We start from the raw sequence: 19,998 nt of genomic DNA, 5'->3' as shown, positions 1-19,998 counted from the left end.
GGTAATTTATTTATTTATTTTTATACTATTTCTTTTGTTTGAATGTTTCGCCTTTACTGGAAAAAATTTATTAATTCGTCTGTACTTTTTCGCCCCTCAACCGAATTTCTGGCTCCATCCCTGAACATGATTCTTACAACTGGTCTCTTGATAAGCCCCAATGGAAGCTAGGCGATCAGCCGTGACATTCTGTTCCCGGAGAATAATTATGATTTCCAACTTCCTGAATCCTGCAAGCCAACTTCTGACATCTTCCATGATTCCTCTAGCAGGTCCCAAGAGTGAGGTATATATGGTCGGAAATCCACCTCACAACTTCAGCCGCATCAGTCTGGACTTCAATCTCACGTATCCCTTTATTCCAAACCCACTGGAGACCCTTCGCCATAGCCATGGCGTCAACCAACAACCATAGCCGCAGAGCTCCCATCCACCTTCGTCGTAAGATGGCAATGCATCTCTCATAGCTTTTGCTTCAATTCATTCTGTACTCTTGGATAAATTTAACCAAGAGTTTAGACAATACTGTTGCACAAGCTTCTGTAGTTAGACATTAATGGGTGATAATAGAAAACCAACAGTGTATCACTCTTTTGTCAACATCCACTGGTGCGTGGAAATTATGGATTATAAATGTAGGCATTCCTCTGGACGAAACTTGAATCTTCTGCCCAGGATCTAAGGAAACCGCTGAGCACATCCTCAGGAAGTGTTGCAAGGCTAAGGAAGTGTGGAGACACGTTGCAGGCAGCCATAGGATCAACAGATGGAGTACCTGGAACTATAAGGAATGGCTCGAGAAAAACGTATCAGGACAAGGGCCGAGAAGACGATGAAGATGTGCTGGAAGCCTTCTACTAGTCACCATCAATATCGACCGAAGCGTCAAAGCAAGCACCCTTACAGAGGGGTATGGGGAGTCGCCAGAAACCAGAATGGTGATTGGGTTGACGGATTCTCGATCGGGCAGAACTGTGTACGAGGATCCCACTGCACCATTGTTGAAGCAAGAGCTCTTGTCAAGGCTTTGGAGTGGGCATGGCTGAAAGGGTTCCGAGACGTGGCTATATACCGGGAACAAAACACGGTGGCTGACAGGTTGGCGTGGTTTGGTGCTTTGCAGCAGATTGAGTGGCAGAACCTTACCACTTGGCTTTAGAGACATTGCATCCGTACTTTGAGGGAGAGTAGCTAGTCTTCTCTCCCGGGTTTCCCCCTCCACTGTTCGATCAAAAAAAAAAATATTGGTGTGAGGAAGGAGATGCAAGAAAGTGGTAAAATGACAATTTTGTCCTTAATATTAACTGATAAATTAACAAAGGACCAAATTAGGTAAATATTTCATAATTGAAGACTTAATTGGGTAACAATAATAGTGGAGGATTAAATTAGTAATTACAGCAAAGTCGAGGGACCATTTTGGTTATTAACTACTTTTTTTTTTTTTTTTTTTTTTTTTTTTTTTTTTATAGCTAATTCTCTTAAAAAGTTAATCTTATATATAATAACTAGTATTTGCCCCGTGCGATGCACAGAAAATATGTTATAAAAATATACTCTATAAGAGGTTTATTCATATATAAAATTTTTGTTATTTAATAATTATTATGTTTGAATTCTTATTATAAAATTATGAACATAAATATATTTACAATTAAAATAATATTTAAGGTGGGTGATTACTACAAATCTTAAACTATATTAAAAATTTAGTACATAGTATTTAATATTACAAATTTTTAAGAACTTAGTAAACTACAATAGTAATTGAATTACAATTTTAGAGTCACACGGATCAAAATTTTTAGACCTTTGAGATTTCTAACTCTAGATGTAGCAACATACAATTGACCTTTAAAGACCAAACAATTATTTATAAATATAAACGACTATTAATCATCATCTCCATTTAAAAAAATAATTGTAACAATAATTGCTCACCAAACCATATGGCTATATTATAGTTAAGATTTCAATTGTTTTTTTTGAGTTAAAAATGATTTTCAAGTGTTAACATTTACTTTCCTTATCTGGTTTGTCCTTCACTTTTGTGTTCTTTTCCCTTTGATATTTTATAAATAGTTTTCAGGGGTAGTTTTCCCTTTGATATCTGGTTTGGCATCATTTTTAATGCTATATTATAATTTTTGTTACAAACTTCACTATTTCCATGTAATTATATGGGTAATGTATTAGATTTTGTTGTATTGCACTAAACATTTTCTTCACTTGTTTCCTGTTATATATCATATGTTTTTCACTCATATAAAAAGTATTTGCTAAACTTTCTAAATCTTAACTATAATACCAACATGTAATTAATACCAACATTTAACCATTAATATCATGTTTTCAAAAAAAAAAAAAAACCATTAATATCAACATTTAATTTTCACAAGACCATATGGAACTTGCTAGCTAAATCTTAACTATAATACCAACATGTAATTAATACCAACATTTAACCATTAATATCAACATTTAATTTTCTCAATACCATATTGCTTTATTATAATTAAGATAAAGCCCATAGATTTGACCAATCAAATTGTCCTCCAAATCTCGCCCAAACTGTTTTGGGGGAATTTTGACTTCTTTATTTTTTTCCTTATTTTATGGAAGGATATCTAGATTCTTTTATCTTTTTTGGGTTTAATTAGTTTTTGTTGTAAAATCCCACCCAAACCAAAAAATACGCCGTGAAATTCGTGAGAACTACATCATTTATTTGAGATTTGCTTATTTTCAAAGTCTAATTTAGAATTTCAAGTGTAATACAGCTGTTTTTCATTTTCCAATGCGTAATAACTGATAAAGATATACATATTTTCCATTTTCCAATGCGTAATAATTGATAGAGATATACAAGCATGCTAAAAATAATTATTACATTTTTTGAATCTAAATTCTGCAAGAAAATTGCCTATAAATACTGATGTCTTGAGGTGAAATCCACACTTGCATTTAAAGCACAATGAGAGAAGAAATCAGGAAACAAGAGGTGATTTCTCTGTATTATCATTTTTATGCAAATAATATCTATGCAAATGATATCTTGATATAACTTTGTTTTGTGTTTCTAATTTGTTATGGAAAGAAGTGGATTGTGAGATGCAAAACTTATAGGAACCATTCTTTCATGGTTTCAAGAGCATAGCTGCATAAATAAGTTTCAACAGTACTATTAGAAACACTTTATAAGAGGGTTTCAAATTGCATTGAGACCTGAAATCATCAAGAGTAAAGTATGATCATCATACCAAAAAGTTGATATTACAAACATGGTATATTAAGTTTATGGTAAGATTTAGAATCAAAAGTAAATCATTATATTTAACATTCACAAAGAAAATTGGAATGAACCACTACAATAGGAGGCAGAGGAAATCAGGTATTCATTTTAGTTTTCTATGAGATTGTATTGCACAATGTAGAAAAAAACTTGGTGTAGTTACTAAAATACTAGGTCTTTGATGGAATTTAGTTCAAACGAGTCCATAGCAAATGTGTTCACCTCTTAATACCCAGCATCAACAATTCTTCGTACTCAAGTTCATGCTTTGGAGTAGCTAATCAACTTTCCAGCTTCATTTTCTTCCTCACAAGTTGAACAGTCTATTAAACACAAGACTTCCTCCGAGCAAAAATAAGGGTCAACAACAGCCACCTAAATTTTGCAAATGAAAGTACATACAAGAAACACATATAAATTTATGTAGTCAATCAACATTCGTATTTATGCTAAAACTTAAAAATATTAAAGTGAAATATAAACATTACTCAATTCAAATACTTTTGAGGCAAAGTAGTATAGAAATATTAGAGAATGTTTATTTTCAGAAACCATAACAAGTATGCATTCTTAAGCAGTTAGAAATCCATTTGCATACTGAAATTAACATGTTATTTATTAAATTGTGATTTTGGTTTTTAGAGAACTGTGATTTTTTAAAGATTAAAATTAATATTTATCAATATTTTCCACAATATTAATTTATAAAACCATAATATATTTTTTTGGTTCTGATGGAGTGAAACTCAATCAAAGCATAAAGAACATAATGTGGGAAAAAGAAGACTTAACTGGAAATGTCAGCCTTATTCTTGCTGACCTTTCAAACACAAAGAAGTGTATGCAGAAATGCTAAGAAAACAGTTGGAAAAAAACTCCTATAAAGCCATAATATAAAATACATATTGTTCAATGAAATATTATAGGATAAAAAAATTAATAGCTAACCACTTTAACATTTAAAGTTACTTAGTCAATAATTGCAAATTACATATATTGATACTCATGAGAAAACTGGAAATATAACATTTTTAAGGAAAAAGTTGTATTGAAATAGATAAATTTACATTTTCTTAGTGTCTCTAGGCTGTTTATTGTTTTTGTCCGGTATTCCCCAACCCATTTTTCTTCATCAATGATGAATATATCTTCAGACAGATTATTCAAATATAATATGTTGACATTTATTTTAAAGAGAGGGTGGTGGAGCTGCAAGGCCGGAGATAACTAAACAGTTAAACAAGAAACACACAAATGCCTTTACCAAAAAAAAAAAAAAAAACACAAATGCATATTTTCTAATATACATGTATATGTATCCAGGGATGCATATATTTTGTATATAGATGAATTAATTTTTTTTTAAAAAATGTATTTTTCAGTCATTCTCACCATATTTGTAATATAATACTTAAAACAATATTCGTGTAGAAGTAAATTATAGTTTGCAGTTTAAAAATATATATAATCTGCAAATTGATATCAAACAATAATAATATGCTGTTAAAAATTAGAATAAAAATATCATGAAATTATTGAACATGGTGAGAGTGAACTTAGAATAGTAAAAAAATTGAACAAATTAGGACTATATCTCTATGAAGTAATCGAGGCAATTATTCAATTAAAATTGCAAAGAAATATACATGCATGCCATAAAAATCATCAAAATTGAAAAACCTAAACATCATATGAAAATTATAGCTACTGATTTTTCATATTTTCACTAAATAAACAAAAAAAATAGGAATAAGATACTTATCTTTGTTGGTATGTTTCTTTCTCTTCCAATTCGTGTTCTGCTTCATAATCGTTGAGCGTTTTTGCATATGGTTTCACTGTGTTTTTATCCACAAATTGTATTAAGAAAAGAATTAGGGTTTGTGTGAAGATAGGTATAAATAGATGTGTAGATTGAAGAATGGAATAAAAATTACCTGATAGGGTAGGTTCTTTCATGCATTGTCGTTGAACATCTTCTTTCTCCGTTGAACTCTTTGTGGTAGAAGAGTTTGGATCTGCTGAGTTCTGGGTTTTAGAGGTAGAAATGATGGAATTGCAATCATATTTACGCTGTTTTGGTGTAGTTATAGCTTTGATTGTAGGTTGTAGTTAGTGATTTGGCACGGTTTCCATTTTTGATGAGCTTGGAGGCGTTCAGGCAGAGTGACGAGGAAGGCGACGAGAAAGGGGGAGGGGAATTTGGGGTCTCATGTGGGGTGGTATGATTTTATTTGTTTATGGTTTGGGTCGGGTATGGGCTTGTGGGCTGTTTAGTATTATGGGCTATATATATTTATATATACAGATGGGTTAGTTGGGCTATTTTAGTTTATATATATATATATATATATATATATATATATATATATATATATATATATTATTTTTTGTATAAGTTATGTTTTATAAGATTTGATTATGGAAATGTTATTGAATAACATTAATTTTTATTTTTAATTTTTGAAATAATTTGTTTAGATATATCGTTATTATTTTGTAATAATTATTAATTATTTCGTATTGTAATTTATTTCTATTTGTACAACTTATTTATTATTTTTTTGAAATGATTTATATTAGTAGAGTTGTTCTCTAAATTTTTAAAATTTATTTCATGTATTGGGTAGTTTTTTTTTTAAAAAAATTGAAGTATTAAATTTAAATAAATTTTAAATTGTATTTAGATAAATATATGATTATTAATCAATTAAATATAATTTTGAATGAAAAATCAATATTTGGTTTTTTTTTAAAAAAAAAAATACAAATTTGAAATTGTTATAAATCATCTTATATTTATTTAATATATGCTTTTGATTATTAATTTTTTTTCTGCTATTTTTTTTTTTTTAATGTAGAAAACTTTGGAGTAGTTTTATGAAATGAAATTTATCCCAAAAAATGAAATGAATAGGGGTTACAAATGTATAGACAAGTGTTGGTTGGAATTTTGGGATTCAATTAGTAAGCCACTTTGTATTTTGAGAGATGGTACGTGTGTTTGTATTTTTGATTATGTACAATTTATTGTTGTTTGTGAGTATTGATATATTTGATGTATTTATACGTTTGTGTTTGTAGATAATGTTGTTAATAGTACAATATGTTGCAATGTGAAATTATCTTAAACGAATTGCTCAAATAGTCATAATGTTTATACCATTCCTATGACACCTTTTATTGTTGCGGAATATGGTTAGTTTATTGACTTATTCTATTGCGAAGAAGATGCTTAGTCTGGTTCCTCAACTACAAATGTTGTATATAAGGAAGTGTTTATTTTTAAATATTGGAATAAATGTATGTAATTTTTATTTAATTATAGTTAATGTGCATATGCCCAATTGTATTTTGTATTTTATAATTATATCTCGGTCTATAATACACTATTGACATATATGTTCTCATCATATTATTATACCGTGCATCGCACGAGTTCAAATACTAGTTTGCATAAACAGAGGTGCACTTATTGTTATGCTGTGAAGTAGATAAATTATTGTCATACATATAATTATCCTAATCCTAAGTTTAATATTCTTTTTCTTTTATGCTAATGATTTTTTGAGAGTTTAATTTTAGGATTAATATTTGATGCATCGCCTATGTATAGGTGCTATATACATCGGTGGTGAAGAAGAAGATGTCAATCATTAAAAAACAAAGTCAATATTAATCGGGTCATTTTTTGCAAAATATAATTAAATAACATTAACCGGGTTATTAAATAACATTAAATTAGAATAATATTAATCACTATATTTAAATCTAATTTAAATATAATTATACTAATGGGAATGCTTTTAGTAATTTTAGGTGGTTTTTTATGGATGAAGCATGATGTGGAAGAAAGAGAAATTTGAGATCTTCTTGCAAGCCTTGTTTTTTGTGAGCCACACTAAAAAAATTTAAAAATCAATGACAATGATGCGTGTCAAGCGCACATAAGTGCCCAACCGGCGCGTAAAAAGTTTTTCTCTTTTTTACTTTTAGTGTCAGTTTTTTTTTTTTTTTTTCCTTCTATTTTTCCTCTTTCCACATTCTCTTTCCTTATTGACAGTATAAAAAAGTACCAAAAAGTCTAGAATAATGTTGTTGGTCTTAAGCAGTTAACTAATTCAACAATTGTTATACCATGGCCAAGGGTCCAAGGTAAACAACTCAAAATTGAAATGGTCTAGATTGTGTTTTGTAGTGGGTGTATATGAGCAAATAATGTAAATTCTGATATTTTCTTCATACTTTCATACTACAAGTCTTAACATTGTTCGTATGGAGGATGTGTATTCAATGTTTAAAATAAATAAAGGCTACCTCTTATATAGAGGCTACAACTAGAGAATACAGGAACAGTTACAACCAACTTAAAAATAATAAAGGAAACAGAACACCAAAAAAGGAGTTGAATAAAAATGCCAGGACCTATTCTTTCACATGCCCCCGCAAGATGGTGCAGTCATCGGAAACTCCAATCTTGTCCCGAAAATAAGTAAACAGGTGCCTCCCAAGAGGCTTAGTGAGTAAGTCGGCCACCTGCTAAGCATACCATATATGTTGAACACATAGCGACCCATCTGCAATCCGTTCCCGGCGAAAAAGTAGTCTAGTGCCAAATGCTTCATCCGAGAATGAAACACCGGATTTTTACACACATATGTGGCACTCCAATTATCCGTAACCAGCTTCGGGGAACTAGGCAAAACCACACCAAGCTTAGACAAAAGATGTTGAATCCATAAGACTTAGGCAGCTGAGTTGGCCAGAGCCCGAAACTCAGCTTCAGTAGACGATCGGGAAACAAAACGCTGCTTCACGGACTTCCAGGACACAACATTAGCACCAAGATACACCACATAAGTCGTAGTAGACCAGCCATCGTCATGAGCACCCCCACCCCCCAGTCAGAGTCAGAATATGCCACGAGCGAGAGGGACGAACCTGAACGAAGAAGCAAACCATAATGTATCATGCCTTTCAAATACCTCATCACACGCTTAACCGCAGACCAATGAGCTTCCGCAGGCTTGGACATGAACTGAGCAAGTTTGTTCACAGCAAAGGCAATGTCTGGTCGAGTAATTGCCAAATATTGTAACCTGCCAATCGCCTTCCGGTATAACGTAGGATCAACCGAATCACCCCCTTGTCGAGACAAGTTCACTGATGAACAATAGGAATAGACACCTCCTTCGCCCCCGCCATAGAGAACTTCTCTAAAATATCCACCACATACTGGCCGGCGACAAAAACATGCCAGTGGACGTAGGTATAACCTCCACACCAAGAAAGTGTGAGAGCACACCCAAATCCTTTAGGGAAAACCGAGCTGCTAGTTTACAGATAAATGAATTAACAAAGCCGTCATTGTTCCCCGTGACTACAATGTCATCTACGTACACCAGAAAATAAACCTCCACACCATCTAGCCGATAAAAAAATAAAGAAGAGTCAGCTACAGACTTTGAAAAACCAACAGAAAGCAGAAAACAAGACAACTCCAAATTCCAAGCCCTTGGGGCCAGTTTCAATCCATAAATTGCTTTGTTCAATCTGCAAACGTGACGCTCTAGTCCAGGTTGAACAAAACTTGTCGGTTGCTCCATGTAGACATCCTCATGCAAAGTTCCATTTAAGAATGCATTGTTGATGCCTAACTAACGTAGTAACCACCCTTGTTTCAAAGCAATAGTAAATATAATACGAATAGTAACTGGCTTGACTACCGGACTAAAGGTCTCATAATAGTCACGACCCGGTTCTGCGAGAACCCTTTAGCTACCAATCTAGCCTTGAACCTGTCAACAGAGCCATCTGGTTTGCGCTTCACTCTAAAAATTTACTTACAACTTACAGTAATATGATCAGCATGGGGAACAAGTTCCCACGGAGAATTGTGCACTAAGGCATCATATTCTTCCACCATCGCTAATTTCCACCGAGTATCTTGCAATGCTTGAGTAACTGTGCGTGGCTCAACAGATGGAGATAGCGGATGCACAGTGACGAAGTTCACAAACTTGTCATTAAAATACCGTGGATTCGGACGCCTCGTTCGTTGGGACCTGCGAACAACAGGCTGTTGCGATTGTGCTGGACAATGTAACTCACCAGATAGATTAGACACAGAATTAGAGGGAGAAACATGCGAAGCATCAGACCCAACATTAGACGCTTCTGGTTAAGGCACGAAACTCGAGGTAGGCAGCACAGGCATGTTATGTGAAGAAATTGAATTTTGTGAAGTTGGTGAGTTTTGTGAGATAACTAGTGGATTTTGGGAGGCAGCATGTGAATTTAGTGAGGCGGTAGGTGAATTTTGTAGAGCAATAGGTATATTTTGTGAGGCAGAAGGTGAATTTTGTGGAGCAACAAGTATATTTGTGAGGCAAAAGATGAATTTTGTGAGATGGTAGGTGTATGTTGGGAGGCAGCAAGCGAATTTAGTAAAGTAGGCAACACAACCTATGTAACTTGTGGTATAGACGAAGATAACATCGAGGATAGAGGATATTGCACTGTTGGAATTGATGACTGTAGAGACTGACTTGAGGTAGAGGCAGTTGAGGAAAAAGGAAAAACATCATAAACAAAACGAACATGCCAAGAGAGATAGACTGGCCCTGTAGAGAAATCTAAACATTTGTAGGCCGACTGGCTTAAGGAATAGCCTAGGAACACACATGGAACTGACTTGGGTTGTAACTTTGTGGGGAAGTACGATTTTAGCCAAGGGAAACACAAGCAACCAAACGGTTGAATCTTTCGTAAATTTGGTTCTTTGTGAAAGAGTTTGGAAAACGGAGAAAAATTTGCAAGTGGGGAAGTGGGCATACGGTTTATAAGATATACTGCTACTTGGACCGCATAAGACCAATAGAAAATAGGCATGGATGCGAAATGCAACAATGACATAGTTGTTTTTACCACATGCCTATGATGCCTCTCGGCCAAGCCATTGTGCTCGGGAGTATATATGCGGGGAAGTGAAGTGAGAAATGCCATATTTGTTAAAAAAGTGTGCTAATTTTTTGTACTCTCCACCATTGTCTAATAAGACAGAGATAATTCAACATCCAAAGTAATTTTCTACCATTTGCTTGAACTGGGGGAATATGATAGAAACGCTAGATTTATATTTTAGGGGAAAAAGCCAAATATATTGTGTGAGTGATCAACAAAAATGACATAGTATTTATAACCATCTACGGAGACAGTAGAGGTAGACCACACATCTAAGTAAACTAACTCAAGAGGTTTGGAACTTAACATACTGTTTACTGAGAACGACAATTTATGGCTCTTGTTCACATGACAGGAAGTACATGAAAAGGAAGTAAGAGCATTAGAGTCATAAATTAATTTATTACAACTCCTAATAGAAGCAAGAATCTTATTGGATGGATGTCCGAGACTGTGATGCCAGTCCGAAACTGAAACTTTTGACAAGACATTAACCTGTGGATGACACGGTGCTCGAAAATATTAAACATCATGGTCTATCTCCCCAACATTAGACGAAACCCTGTTTGTCTATCATTGACAACAAAATGAGTGTCAAAAAATTCAACAGACACTGAGTTAGACTTGCAAAGTTGGGAAACAGAGATTAAATTACGTTGTAAGTGTGGAACACACAAGACATTAGATAGAGTGAGGGGACGAACATAAGAAGGCAAAAACAATTGACCAGTGTGAGAAATGCTTAGGGACTTACCATTGCCAAGCACAATCTCATCCGGACCCGTATAGTTAACAAATGACTGCAGTCGGGACGGGTCAGTCACCGTATGATGCGAGGCTCCCGAGTCCATAATCCACGGTTGCTGTTTCGTAGTAGTAGTAGATGTTGTATTGACCATTGGAGCCTGGGCAGATTGACTGAGGGGATCATGAACGCTAATGTTGTTGTCACAGAGGAACTTGGCTAGTTCAGAGAAATTGAAATTGGGAGCAAGTTTCAAATGGAATCAATTCAAAGTTGGGAGCCAATGTAGAATTGAAATTGGGAGCCAATTCAAGTTGTAGTATGGGATGCAATTCAGATTGGGGACCAATTAAAAGAAGACATTGAGGAGCAATTGAATTGAGATGAAATTCAAAGAGAAGTCCAATTTCGAAGTCAACATTGAGAAGTAATTGGTGCTCCCAATTCAAGTTGTAGTATGGGATGCAATTCAGATTGGGGACCAATTAAAAGAAGACATTGAGGAGCAATTGAATTGAGATGAAATTCAAAGAGAAGTCCAATTTCGAAGTCAACATTGAGAAGTAATTGGAGCACCAGGAGATGTTGGGAGCCAATTGCAAGTCAAAGTCAAATTGGGTGGAAGTTCAAAGCCAGTTTGAAGTCTGAGAACACCCAGACGTGAGAATGAAGAAGATGAAGCAGAACTTACAGTGAAAAATATTCTCACAAGGAAAATACTAGTCTAACTAGTATGGGATTAAAATAAAGATTATTTTTGAATCCCAAAGATACAAGAACCACTTCAGAGCTGATCAGAGAAGCCATTCTACACTAAAACTGAGACCCAGATATTTCCATTCAACGTTAAAACAGAGGAATATCAGATGAAGTTTGGGAGCTCATTTACATGGAGATGAAGATCTTTCAAACGGCTAGCTTATCTCTTTCTAACATTTTTGCAGAAGATAAGATAAGATTTCTGACATGGGAGCGTCTCTTTCCAACGGACGAATTCTCATCACCAGCTATAAAATGATGAAGATGTGAAGACTTGAAGAGCACAGAGCAGTGAATAAGAGTAGAAGAGCATACAACGAACTCAAAAATAAGAGAGCAGAAAATTCGAATCCATCAAAGGGATCGAATAGAGCAATTAAGCTTGAAAGAGCATAGAGCAAAAATCTCATTTGGTACAGAGCATACCAAAAATCTTCAAGTGAGAAGTGAGAAAAGAAAAAGAACTCAGAGAGCTTCAAAAGAGAAATATTCTGAGAGTTCTTAAACAGAGCAAAGCAGAGCAAAAATATCAAGTGCTTTACTTCATATATTCAAAGAGAGAAAACACTCAGAGCTGTCAAGAAAAATCATTCCAGAGTGTTTATCTTCATCAAAGAGACCTGCGTATCATTGAAGATCATCTACAGAGTCTCAGAAGTTGGAAGCAAGACAACACTTGTTTTGGAGCAAAACAAGAGAAGGGAGGAAAGTAGCACGGAGCTGTGAAATCCTGGATTGTCACACGGAGCTGTGAGATCCGAAGCAGCAGTGTCGGAGACACTGGGCGTGATTGGTGTGGGCTTGGTGATCAAAGCACCAGATCACGGGATACGTTTCTACCGGAGTGTGGAAGACGGGGGGAAAGTAACGCGGAGTCGTGAAATCCTGGGATAGTAGCGCGGCGACGTGAAACCCGAAGCAGCAGTGTGGTGTCACTGGGCGTGATTAGTGCGGGCTTTGTGATCAAAGCACTAGATCACGGAAATTCATTGTATCTTGGAACCAAGGAGTGGTAGATATAGTGAATTGGCTCTTGGAGAAAAGAGCAAGTGGAGTAGGAGGATTACACCACCTCGCGAACCACTATAATTGTCTTGTGTTCTTTACTGCTTTCTTTACAAACCGCTCTTTACATATATGCTCTCACGAAGATATACTGCTCACACAATCTCACACACACTTTATGTTTAATTATTTCCGCTGTGCACCATACTCTAACAATCTACTTATGAGTTTTGGTTTATCTCTGTCTTAGCAATTGTTGTGCTGTGCGAAAAACTTTGAAAGTCTATTCACCCCCCACTCTAGACTTTCACCCTACCTCTTTTGGGACCAACATGCTTACAATTAGGGCCTTCTGGGTTTTGTAGTTTGTGGTCTGTCACCGACTTCTTTATCTTGGTTGTCTCTGTAGGATCTAATTCAGGCGCGAAACGAGCCAGCTGGAGGAATTGTTTGTGGTATTCCCTGATGGTGGCTATCCCTTGTTTTAGGTGGAGAATTTCCTCGTACATGGTTGCCCTTGCGGGTGCGGGGTGGAATCGTCCTCGTTGTCGTGCCCCTAGGCACTCCTAGTTGAACCCCCGGTTGTTACCCATAAGTGGGTTCTTCTTGGATTTATCAAAGATCGGCCTCGTGTCTCCGAACGAGGCCACCTTTACGCGGCGTTCCTCTGGGCATTCCACTAACCCGAGGATTTTGTTGAAGGTTCGGATTCGTTCTGCGAGGAGTGTGGGGTCCTTGACTGTCTTTTTGTTGGCGCTATGTTGTTGGTTTTCAGGGCCAATGTTTATTGTAATGATGAGTTAGTGTGCTGCACCCTTACCTTGGTGTGGTAAGCGTAGGGGGGAGTTCTTTTAAGTTAGAGAGGGATGAAGTGAGGGGAGGTTATGTGTAGGTTTCACAATCTCACCACGCATCCTAAGATTCCTGAATCCTATGTTCCTAAGTACCTAGAGTTCAAGCCTAGTGTCCTAAGGTCTGGTCTTAAGAGTCTTATCCTAGGGTCAAACTTAGGCTCTGATACCAACTGTAACACCCCGAAATTTTAAAACTTTTAAAGACTTATATAATAAGGTATTATCTTATTAAATCCCAAACAGAGCATTGTTAAACATAAGGGTATGGGGTGCTATGCCACACCTGAGCTGGAGAACTCAGATGCATAGGCTAACTAACTAAATTCCGTAATAATGTAAATGGCACGCAGGCCGATAGGGAAACTATCTACACTACGCCTCGAATCTCTAGCACGCTCCGGTGTCAACTCATCAGTGCCTGAAAGCCAAATATATCTGTTCAGCGAGAGATGCTGGTAACCCACTCCAACGCGTTGAAATACAATACATATAGACATATATATAGTTATACGAAAAACATTTTAAAGCATGAAGATATATCCTACGAGACTCTGGCTTTTAAAACAGGGATAGAGTCGACAGATAGAGCTAAGCACAACCAACAGTTATATCAAGCATATCCAGTTTACAATATGGGGAACAGGCAAGACAGATAAAGATAAGCACAATCAATAACCATAACCCAACATATACGATTCCCAGCATAAATCCCATAGTCACATCCCAAGACACTCATAACAACAAACCATCCATATCTCATCACACAAGCACACTTTGTGGGCGCCACAGGACCAATCGCATGCCCATACATGAGGGTCAGTGCATATAGCTCTGACACGGCCCCGCAGCACCCTGCCCCGTATCGCAACACGGAGGGGTCGATTGCAACCGACCGGTGAACCGCAGCTCATCATAATGTTTCATCGCAACCAAACAATGGACCACAGCCCAAGTGTAGTCATCTGACCGCAGTCAGGAAATATGAACCGCAGCTCATGTAGAAACGTTTGATCGCAACCAAAGTGGACCGCAGCCAGCTTCTGAACCACAGCTCAGGAATAACCAATCCGATCGCAACCGAATTGGGGTATCATGCACACATAACACATAGCAAGCTCATGCAACCCACATTAACACATTGGGAATGGGGAGAAAACGTATAACGAAACCTATGCGAGATCCTTCACATACTAAGAATAATCCTAAGGGGTTCATACTTCTTCCACCTAGGTCAACGGGATACCGATTCAACTAGCATGCAATAAATAAGACTCATACAACCTACGAACGGTACCCAAAATATCAAACTAGACATAGGCACGATAGACGAAGTCCGTTGGGACACCACGGGGGTCGGGGGAACATCAAACGGGGAAGCCAAAAACCCAAGGTGGGATAAAATCCAGCGGGTAGCCGGTGAGTGAGGGGTCACCCGCCGGCTGCCCGCCGGCGGCAGCTTTTCGGGTAGCGGGTGCCCGGCGGGCAGCTGCCCGCCCGCCGGCTGCCCGCTGCCGGCGTTGCTAACATTGGCCGCGGGTAGGTGGCGGGTCCACTACCCCCCACTGACTCTTTCATCACAGAAAACGCCCCGGGAACCATTGTGGAACCCGAAACCATGCTTAGACACTTTCAAACGCAATTGACAACCACACGTAGACAATTAACGGGTCCAAAAGCAAGAATCATACGGCACATAACCTATCATGTTTTTCTAAACATAATCAACACCCAAACATTCAAATTCCCACCCAATACACCAAGAATAATACCACACGAGTTCCACGATACAATCTTGGGTTCTAATTACTTTTAAATCAACAAGAACGCAATTCATCTTCTAATATCAAGATTCGGTAGGAATATCACATAAACATCAAGAACATCATATAATCATCAAGAACATCAAGAACACCACATAATCATCAAGAACCTCTTATCATCAAGATCATCAAAATCACCCATGGAATCATAACACCAATTATCAAGATCAATATAACGAATCATCAACACACAAGAATATGGGGAAAGCCTAAGAGGGGAATCGTAGCTATGAAAATAGGTTTTGTTGAGACATGGGTTACCTCTTAGCCTTAATTAATTCCTTGGCTATGAAGGGTCTTTCTTTAAGCTTTCTTCTTTCTTGATTTCTCCTAAGGGAATTCTTGGAATTTCTTATGTGGTGAGAGATTATTTGTGGTGAAAGATCTAGGTGCCTCCTATATCCCTATTTATATATTTAAGACTCCTAATTAGGGCCTGAATGGTATGGGTTTACTAATCCTATTCCTTATAGGACTAAGGGCTTGTTTTAGGGATAAGGGTCCATGGTCCATAGTGGAACATATTAATTACTTAAAGAGAATCCTAATCATAATCTGAATAGTAAAAGGCCTACTTCCTTTATTCCTAATAGATAACTAGGTCTAGGATTCCTAGTTAGAATCCGAATAGTAAAAGGTTCACATTCTTTATTCCTAATAGGCTTAAGACTCTAATTTAGGCAAGGGTCCATGGTTTATGGTGGACCTTATTAATTAATTAAAGGGAAACCTAACCGAATTAAATCATATTTAATTATTATTAACGGGATTAATTAAATAATTAATCCGGGATTGAAGGCTGTAACACGGGGTGTTACAGTAAACGTTTTGCTTTACTGCCTGGTAGATCCCTTTTGCAAAATCTATATAGGTTAAACTATTTTTTCGTCTTTGCACGTATTTTCTTAAAAAGAAATGGAAAGAGATCATGCTAACCATTCTAGGCCTCTTGCCTTTAATCTATCTAAATTTGATGATTGGAAAGTATGGATGCAGGCTCATCTCTCGGCTATTCATGATGAAATGTGGGACGTTATAAAAGAAGGTCCTATCGTCGTTATGATGGTGAATACACAAGCGGCTGCTCAAGGAGCAGATCTAGAAATCTCAGCTTACTTCAGATGAGAAGACAAGAGCAAATATTGACAACGTTGCACGAGATATTCTCTACAAGTCTCTAGATGACTCGTTATTTCTGCGGAAATGCACTACGACAAAGCAAATCTGGTATACTATCATGATTCTAAGAGAAGGGGACGAATAAGAAAAGGACAACAAGCTCACTATTTCCATGAAGAAGTTTGAAGACTTCAAAATGATGCCAAACGAAGCAATCACCAACATGGAGCTTAGGTTCACAAAACTTATGGGTGACCTTTCAGATCTCGGAAAGGAGCTGACTAAAAAGGAGAAGAATCTAAAGATACTCCGAGGGTTTCCGAAGTCATGGGAGATGAAAATGACAGCCGTGAGAGATCACAGACACATGAAGACTACCAACACAAGTAAAATCTTTAGTGATCTCAAGGCCTACGAATTCGAGTATGAGCCCAAAGAGTCTGAGGAATCTGAAATTAGGAATATTGCCTTTGTTGTAAGTCAACAAATGTTGACATCAAACAGGTCAAACTCTAACCCTAGTGAATTCTTATCTAATGAATAGTTTGCTTTGTTTGTACGAAAGATGAAAAGGTTCATGAGGAAGAACAACTTTCAAGATCATCAAAGATCACCAAATTCCTCCAACCGAAGGCAATACGAAAGATCTACTTAGTCATTGAAACAAGAGACGGTGGATGCACAAGTGCTATGCTATAATTGTCAAAATCCAGGACATTTCAAAGCAAATTGTCCTCATCCCATCGTCCGCAAATACCAGGAGCAGGATACCAGCACAAGCTCAGCAAAAGAAGCTGTTGAATCGAGCAAGAGAAGTGGAAAACTAGAATCAACAAGTTCTCGACACGAGAGAAGAAGAAAGGCAATGGTGGTAAATGAACCAGCTGGAGAAGCTCAACCCGAAACAAGCACCTCAAGCTCAAGTTCAGAGAGCGAAAGTTCGAGGGATGAGAATGGCCTTTTGTGTCTATTCAGTCAGGAAGAAGAAGCAGATAATTTGTGCTTAATGGCAAATGATGATGAGGTAAACTCTCAGACTTCCTCGTCTACTCAAATAGAGACCAGTTCGGAAAATGAAGGAAATCCAAATGAAACTATCTTTGAGATGACGATGGATTTCAAAGTAATAAAAAACACATACTCCAAATTAAAAGAAGAAAACTCTCGACTATTGATCAGCTACGATGCGCTACGGCGAGTTAGAATCGATAACATCAAGCTAGCCATCGCAAAGGATCAGCTCGAAAAACAAGTTCTTCTTCTTAAGGAGCAGTGTACAGAAAGAGAGTTGCGGGAGAAACATCTGCATGAGGTTCTTGATTCGTTTAACAAATCATCTAATCTAATGGATCGATTGGTGAATGGATCAAAACCGCCAGGGGAAAGAACAGGAATTGGTTATGACCACAGCTCCCCTTCACATATCTTGTTGAACAAATCTACAGACAATTACTCACATGAAAGTTTTAAGTCTGCATTTGTTCAAGGCCCTACCCAAATGTCTGAGCCAATGATACATATTAACAATCGTAATCAACCACAACCAACAAGCCAACCGAAAGGAAAGGCTGTACAACGAGTTGTGGAACTTCCGAATGGAAATTCCTTGAAAGGCAATCCTAGGCATAACACAAATGTCAAAAGGAATGGATCAGAAGGAAATAGACCTAGTCTGTACTATCAAAAAGATCAGCCTACAAGGAATAACCAAACGAAGGTAAAATCGAATATAAATTAGAGGCAAAATCGTTCTATGTATCCATGAAAGGATCCTCTACGAGGAAATCTGAAAGAAAAACGAAACAGACATGCCAAAAGGTCACTTAGAAGACCAATGACGGGCAACGGATGAAGTGGACCATCTGAATAAGATTGGCTTGTTTATCCCGAACCTTTATCAAAAGCAGAATTTGAAAAGATTCATAGGCATAAACAAACCAACTATTCTAAGCAGTATCGCAATCCACATGGTGACTATTTTCAAAGTCGATACAAAGCCAAAAAATTTGCTAAGATTTATTATGTTTATCAAGTATCTAATGCGTACAAATGACCAAGGATGAGTTATGTCAACTCTAGGTTCATGTGGATCCCAAAATTGACTACTAACCCCTCAAGGACCCGAAACCGAAGGGGTACCTAAAGTTACATAATTTTTTATTTTAAGGAAAACAGGTCATATGATATGTTGATAGTGGATGCTCAACACATATAACCGGAGACAAATCAAACTTGAGCAATTACAAAGAAGTTGATGGACCAAAAGTTGTATTTGGAGGAGAATCAAGTGGAAAAACGAAAGGAACAGGAGACATCATTAGAAATGGAGTAATCATTCGAGATGTTACACACGTTGAATGACTCAAGTTCAATCTGCTAAGCACTGGTCAATTTTGTGACAAGGGCTATAAAGTGGAGTTCTCCAAAGATGAATGCAAAGCCATTAGCAATAAAGATGGTGACATCGTTCTCACGGAAAAACGAAAGAAAAACATGTATGTAGTTGCTTGGGAACTTTGTAAAACTAACATTTCTCTTGTTGCTACTAGTAATGCAGATTTGAGCCTGGAATGGCACAACAAAATGAGTCATTTAAATCTCAAAACCATCAACAAGCTATGAAAGAAAGTTCTTGTGGAAGGGTTACCAAAAGTAACCTATGTCAAAGACAACATTTGTGATGCATGTCAAAAAGGAAACAGATTAAAGTATCTTTCAAATCAAAATCTTCAGACACAAATTCTCGCCCCTTAAGCCTTCTACAAATGGATTTGTTTGGACCAGTTGATCCTGCCAGCCTGAGTGGACGAAAGTATTCTCTAGCTGTCGTAGATGACTACACGAGATATACTTGGACACAATTTCTGAAAAAGAAGAATGAAACTGAGAAAGTGTTGCCAGATCTATTAAGGCAATTAAAAATTGAAAAAGAGCTCAGCATAGTAAGGATCAGGTCAGATCAAGGGACAGAGTTCGTAAACAATGCCATCAAGGACTTCTGTGGATAAAATGGCATTTCCCATCAACTTTCGGTCGCACGCACTCCTCAACAAAACGGAATAGCTGAAAGAAGAAACAGAACCTTGAAGGAAGCTGCACGAACCATGATAGCACATTCAGGACAGCCAAAACGCTTCTGGGCCGAAGCCATCAATACCGCGTGCTTCACTCAGAACCGAACTCTCATCATCAAAGCTCATAATATGACTCCATATGAATTATTGAAAGGTAAGAAACCGATTGTTAGTTATTTTCACGTCTTTGGATGCAGGTGTTTCATTCACAACAATGGGAAGAATCACCTATGAGCTTTCAATGAAAGAGCTGATGAACGTTTATTCATGGGATATTCTTCAGTAAGCAATGCATTTAGGGTTCTAAACAAAAGAAATATGGTCATTGAGGAATATATTCACGTCAAATTTGATGAAAGTGCTGAAA

The 19,998-nt window shown here is 36.9% G+C and overlaps 1 long non-coding RNA gene across 1 annotated transcript; it reads left to right on the top strand.

Moving 5' to 3' along the window:
- Positions 1-3,393: 3,393 nt before the first annotated feature.
- Positions 3,394-19,763, top strand: LOC109173382. Its single transcript, XR_002052888.1, has 3 exons — positions 3,394-3,483; positions 13,454-13,459; positions 19,753-19,763. It is a non-coding gene; the product is annotated as an uncharacterized LOC109173382 (long non-coding RNA).
- Positions 19,764-19,998: the final 235 nt, after the last annotated feature.

The sequence above is a fragment of the Ipomoea nil genome, unplaced genomic scaffold (genome assembly GCF_001879475.1).
Source record: "Ipomoea nil cultivar Tokyo-kokei standard unplaced genomic scaffold, Asagao_1.1 scaffold0480, whole genome shotgun sequence".
NCBI lineage: Eukaryota > Viridiplantae > Streptophyta > Magnoliopsida > Solanales > Convolvulaceae > Ipomoea > Ipomoea nil.
The sequence above is the reverse complement of the archived record's forward strand: the minus strand, read 5'-3'. Positions and strand labels throughout refer to the sequence as shown.